Genomic DNA, 6,778 nt, shown 5'->3' with positions numbered 1-6,778 from the left:
TTAGCCCATGTGGGGCCCATAGCAGTTTTGCCCATTTGAGCCCTCATTAGGATTTACCTATTTTTAGTTTTTCACTCTGGGGCCACCATGAGGGTTTACTGTGGGCAACCCTCCATAACAGTACAGTTACATCATTGTTTTAAGATTAGAAGCTCAGGGTTAATCAACCTATTTTAACGATCCCGTTAAATGTCATAAATGTTATTTCATTCAACAGTCATCCCATACTTGCACACAGACAGTCAACAAGATAGCAATACAAGTACTATCTTTAACTGTTTGCTTTAGTAGCTGTTCCCAGACAGACTGATCAAGTCAGACAGACCAGTACATTACAGTATAGTTTAAACACCATTAGACTATTAGACCTCAATAAATCACAGCACTTATATATTAATACATTCATAAATAACAATAACATTATAGATGAAGGTTGCATCTTTATAAATACATTCATAGAACCATAAAACCGACTAATTAATAATTATGAATCAGTGTATAATGGATTATGAGCATGTGCATTGAAAGAGCAAATGAGTGACTTATAAGGAATTATAAAAATGAATATAAATTTAACTATTATCTTATAATGCAGGTCTCAATTTATAATTATACTTATAGAATAGTAATATTGCTCCTAAAAAAGTATAAAGGGAGCTATAATTCATAATAATAATAATAATAATAATAATACATCAGTCTTATATAGCGCTTTCCAAGGAACTCAAAGACGCTTTACAAATGAAACAAACAAACAATGATGAGAGTGCTATTATAGATTGTAGGCGAGCTGAAACAGGTGGGTTTTGAGCTGTTTTTTGTAATCATAAGCATGGTCTGCATAGAAAGTGTTACCATATTTATTAAATAAAATTAACTTATTTGTTACAATAAAACAATGCAAATGGTTGAATGATTTGTTTTGGTATTCATTAGTGATGTATTTATTATTATAAAATTATATATTTTTATACTAATAAATACATCACTGATTAATTATATATGTATATATATATATATATATATATATATATATATATATATATATATATATATATATATATATATATATATATTATAATATTATATTTCTGAAACTGCAAAAGAAAAATTATAAGTAACACGGTAGATGGCGTCATCACGTGATTAATTCTAACCAATGAGACAAAGGAGCTGTCTTTCTGGCCGCCCAGCTTTGCACCAAACAGGTAAGCTTTTTAAATTTCATAGTAATTTGAGTTTTCTATTAAAATTAGTGAAAAGGATCAAAATGGTAATGAATTAAGTAATTGGTATTAAATTACACTCATGTTATTGTTATCTGATTATAGCTAACGTTACTCTGCTGCTGTTTAAATGAAACGGTTTTAACGGTCTACTAGCTGCTCAGACAGTCCGTTTTTTGGTAATCTCCGAGGTAATATATACTTCAAAACTAAATGAATTCAAGTTTGTGTCAGTGTAAGTGTAATGTAAGTGTTTTACATACCTTTTGGTGCTATTATAATTTGGTTCATTATTGTTTTAACGTTACCGTTTACGCGATGAGCTAACATAGGGCCGAGCTAATGTAAACACAATGTAAACTTTAATTGATAACTGAAATGAAATCAACCATCTGTAATATTTAATTAACTTAATTATGAAAAAAATATAATGGAAGTAAAACATTTAGGCCATGATATAATATTCATTCATTTAATAACATTGAATATGAATGTAATAATTTCTTTTGAATGTATACATTTCATCAACGTTTATCCATACAGATACTGTAAATATTTCACTGAAATATTAATATTTGTTTATTTTTCTCCCTGTTCCTTGTGTGTAATCAGATAATTGGTACTGCTCTGTGTAAGTATTCTGTTGGAATCACTGTCTGACACATTGTCAGTTTTTGCATTGTAGATTTGTCATAGACATTTACAAAAACTTTCTTTACACCATATATATAACTGTATTTTCATAAACATTTTGCTTATGTTATCTGATAATATTTTGGGTATCAAATTTTTTAAATGAGATGTGCTTCACCCACTGAACAAATACTGTATTTTTCAGTACAGTGGTGTCATATGTAGCATACATTCTTAGATGTTATTGTACATATTCATGAATAAAAGTTTAAACTGGGTTTATAACATTAAAATGTTGTTTGTCCTCTCTCTTTGCCATCTAATCATGATTGCAGAATTGAGCTCCAACCCCAGTTAAGCAGATTTGAACCAGTTGATCGAGGTCTTCAGGATCAGCAGAAACTATAGACAGCTAAACTCCTCCATGACCAGGACTGGACACCACTGCTGTAAGTGATCCATCTAGTCATGTTCAGAACATATTGCAGAGGATCTCAGCTCTGGCCCTTGAGGACCACTGTCCTGCAGACTTTAGCACCAAGTCCAACACACCTGAACAAGCTAGCCTAATCGAGCTCTTTTGGTTAAAAGAGCAAGTGAAATTGATCAGGTCTGGACATAAACTGCAAGACAGTGCACTTCGAGGACCAGAGTTGAGAACTCCTGACATATTAATTAGTCAATAATCAATGATGAAAAAAAAAAAAGATTTTTATTTGTATAGATTTATGTAATATTACTAATATTCAGTTGTCTTCTCTCTTTTTTCCTTAATTGTGTTTAGTACCTAAATAAACCCAACAGAGAGCCACTCAGGCACAGGTCACTCTTTTTCTTTGTAAGTACATTTTTGACTGTCAGACACATTATCTGTATTTTCTTTTATAAAAATGACATATTCATGCTGCAAGTTAAAGCCATGAATGATTTCTTGATAAAGACATTAAAGGGATTGTTCTTCATGTTGTTCCAAACATGTATTTACTTTTTTCTGTGGAATGCAAAAGAAGAATTTTGAATAATGTTTAATCTGTTTTGTCCATACAATGAAAATCCCATTGACTTTTTATTGAGTAATTTTTCGAAATATCAGAAGAATCTTCCACAGAAGAAATAATGCAGGTTTGGAATGACATGAGTGTGAGTACAAGTTGACAGAATTACAGGGCTCCAGACTAACTTTTCCACTGGTTGCACTGGTGCTACCAACTTTCTCAGATGGTCGCACATGCATATGATTTGGTCGCACCTTTTTTCTTTTCTTTTTTGCTACATGCCATGGGATTAATCAATGCATGCTCATGAATAGTGGTTTTAATGGACCAAGGCTAGCAAAGGCTTTCTGGGTTGCAGCAGAAATACCTGTAATATATTAATTATCATTGCCAAATTTCAGGATTTTCATGGATTTGGGACAGTAATTTTAATCTGTAATTTTAAGCATTTTACATTTGAATTATATACAATCTATCTATTTACATTTGAATCATATTCTATCTATCTATCTATCTATCTATCTATCTATCTATCTATCTATCTATCTATCTGTCTATTATCATCTTTCTATCTTTTAAAAATCATTAAACATTCAAATGTATGCATTAGGCTACATTTTAAAAGATTAGAGTATTATAATAAACTGATACAGATTTTTTGTTATCAAAGTTTATAGTTGTAACAAAAAGCAGAAATCTCACACTCCTTCTGCATTTTATAATATTTTCCTTTTCCTCTGTCTAGCGATCATGAGAGTAATCGCTCGACAGAGGAAAATATAACCGCTGAAAGACGTAGGAGGAATGGGGCTCTGTGTTTCGTGAGACCATTTTTACCATTTTTATATGCCTTAATTCGTGAATTCATAATTGGCGCGTTTCACCATCAGTGTGCAATGCGCGTGACGTCTACATCGTCAATAAATAAACTGCACGTGTCTTGCGGAAGAACATTGTAGACGGAACTTATCTCCGTTAATGTCTATGGCGAATCACGCAGGCACTGGGCTACTCCGCAGCCGAGACGACCCCGGGATAAAATAGTCCAAATATAAACACTTATTATAGGTGTACTGTGGTGATTCAGAATAAGTCAAAAACACGGTTTGGAAAATGGATTCATGATGTAGCCTACTCGTTCATTTTGAACATAAGTTACGGACTGCAGCAGCTGATACAACGGCGTTCTGTTGCTCAAGCGTCCACTCGCACAAATGCGACCACATAAGACCAGAGTTTTGTTCTCTGAGGTGGAAATGGCCTAGCCCTTGGGAAAACACAAGTGTATAAATTACACTTGGAACCACCCCCGTTTTTTTTAATACATTTTTTTATGTTAACATTTCAATTGTTGTTGTTGTTGTTTTTTTTCTCACTTTAGATGCTGACACAACTGAAGCAGCATCCAAAGGGGTTGATGCTGATCCTAATGCAAGAGACTGGGATGGTGGAAGGAGCAAGTTACTCCGGTATCTGAGGGGATTGATTGATGTGGTTTTAAATGATTTTTTTGTTTTGACTTTTTTTTTTACTCAAAATCTTTTTCAAATAAATGCCGCTCTTTTGACAGTTCTGTTCAAACATTCCTGAATTTTTTTTTTCACGATTTACATGCTGACGACTGGATTACTTTGTTCAAAAGTAGGGCTATTTAAAGAAATCGTACTGACCCCAAAGTTTTGAACGGTAATGTATTGTATATATTTTTTACATGACTGAATAAATTAAATTATTTAAAACATATGACTTGTAATGTACTACTTCGACTTTCAACAAGTACAATTATTTTGCATGTATTGTGGCAAATGCAAAGTAGAACCAAACTAATCTTGTTTGTTAAGGCCACAGGTATATTACAACACATCTTTGTTTTGTCCGCAGTATGCCCACACTTTTCCCAGTGCACCCAAGGTATGCCCACACTTAACCCAATGTACCCACAGTATGCCCACACTTAACCCAATGTACCCACAGTATGCCCACACTTAACCTAATGTACCCACAGTATGCCCACACTTAACCCAATGTACCCACAGTATGCCCACACTTAACCCAATGTACCCACAGTATACCCACACTTAACCCAATGTACCCACAGTATGCCCACACTTAACCCACTGTACCCACAGTATACCCACACTTTGCCCACCGCATGGGGACCCACTCGGTCCCATAGTGTGGGGCCCACATGTGCCCCGCATTTCACGCCGGTATCTGGGCCCACAGTGGGCTGCCCACAATAGCCCCACATGGGCCCCTATAAGGGTTTGCGGTGGGCCCACAACTGGCCCCAATGGGGGCCCACTCTACTTACTGTGGGCCTGCCCACAGTCAGCCCACACTTTTGGGCTGTCCCACTGGGGCCCCACCTGGGTCCCAAACTGTGGGGCCCACACGTGCCCCCCATTTCACGCCGGTATCTGGGCCCACAGTGGGCTGCCCACAGTGGCCCCACATGGGCCCCTATAAGGGTTTGCTGTGGGCCCACAACTGGCCCCATGGGGGCCCACTCTACTTACTGTGGGCCTGCCCACAGTCAGCCCACACTTTTGGGCTGTCCCACTGGGGCCCCACCTGGGTCCCAAAGTGTGGGGCCCACACGTGCCCCGCATTTCACGCCGGTATCTGGGCCCACAGTGGGCTGCCCGCAAGGGCCCCATTCTGGCCCCAAAGAAGCATGTTTGCTGGGACATAGGCCTACAGCCAACAGCTCACCCCGAATACCAATATTTCTCCATCTCCGATAACATACCCAATTGGTGTGCGACTCAGCTCAAAGATCCCCATACGAGAGCAGCTCGGGAAAGCAGCGACAGAGCTTACAACAGCCTACACGCTTCCCAGCATACAGGAACCTGTCAGCCCATTCCCTCTGAAAAGTGCCAGTCGCCAGGAATCCTAGTGTTGTTAGGACTTGAAGTGGGACTGGCACGGCATGGTTCCTCCGAGTGCTCCTCTGTAATGCGGGGGCCAAAAGACCGCAGAGGTCCAACAGGACAGCTCGAGGAAGTCGGAACCGGCTCATGAGCCCCTCGTCCTCATTTGCCAGCAAATCTTCTTGCTGTCTGAAGATGCGTTCACTCCGAATCCTTCCATTTGCCACATCTTCTAAGAGCGCAAGATAAGCCATTGTGCGTCATTACGGATTGTGATGGGGCATTTTATTTCCATCCATTTAATTGCATCTGACAAGCTACAGATGTTGGTTATAATCTACTTGGAAATGGGAATTAGTTCAGCGCAAATGTAATTTCTTTTAGCTTTCTGAATGGTTGAGACATAGGCTACGTCATACGTTATTTTATCAAAAATAAAACAAACTAAAGGCATATGCATGAATACCATGATTCCGTAGCTGATGAAGACATTTTTAGTATGAAAACAACTTTCCCCAGAGGACAAATAATACAACTATTTATCTATCTGTCTATAAATCTATCTAGGCTATATATCTCCCTAATTATATATCTATCTGACTGACTATCTAATTGCATCTATATCTGCTCCGCCAGACGGACACATTGGCGAGAATATCAGTTTTGTACATTATTTCGATCTGTTTACCATCTTATTTATGAGGATGAATTGTATAACATGCCAATATTATTGCAGAACATATTTGACTTTTCTTTTTGGAAATATTAATTTGCATTTCTGTTTCAGATCGATCAAACGGGTGTTCGTGTAGGCTGTTGATTGTAAGACTTGCTTTGTGAAGTCTTCGTGTTATTTATGAGAGGCAGTATTGCCATTTATTTTACACAACGGTCTACAGTTTCACACACTTTCACGTGTTTCTTTCCGACGGTGTTGCCATTTCTCATTTCACCCGTTTTTGTGCGTACGCCTGGGTCAGAGCTTGCGTGAAGGACCGCACATTTTCCCGTCAAGTTTGCTTTTTATAAATACCAATTATTGCGTAGA

The 6,778-nt window shown here is 37.5% G+C and overlaps 1 long non-coding RNA gene across 1 annotated transcript; it reads left to right on the top strand.

Moving 5' to 3' along the window:
• The first annotated feature begins 1,185 nt into the window (after nucleotides 1-1,185).
• On the top strand, nucleotides 1,186-4,593 carry LOC143754045 (uncharacterized). The gene is made up of 4 exons (XR_013207872.1): nucleotides 1,186-1,208; nucleotides 1,839-1,857; nucleotides 2,195-2,308; nucleotides 4,236-4,593. It is a non-coding gene; the product is annotated as an uncharacterized LOC143754045 (long non-coding RNA).
• The last annotated feature ends 2,185 nt before the right edge of the window (nucleotides 4,594-6,778 follow it).

This window comes from Siphateles boraxobius, unplaced genomic scaffold (assembly GCF_051911475.1).
Source record: "Siphateles boraxobius isolate OS27281-9 unplaced genomic scaffold, OSU_SipBor_1 29, whole genome shotgun sequence".
In the NCBI taxonomy this organism is placed as follows: domain Eukaryota; kingdom Metazoa; phylum Chordata; class Actinopteri; order Cypriniformes; family Leuciscidae; genus Siphateles; species Siphateles boraxobius.
Note: the sequence above shows the minus strand (reverse complement) of the source record. Positions and strands in the feature narration are given on the sequence as shown.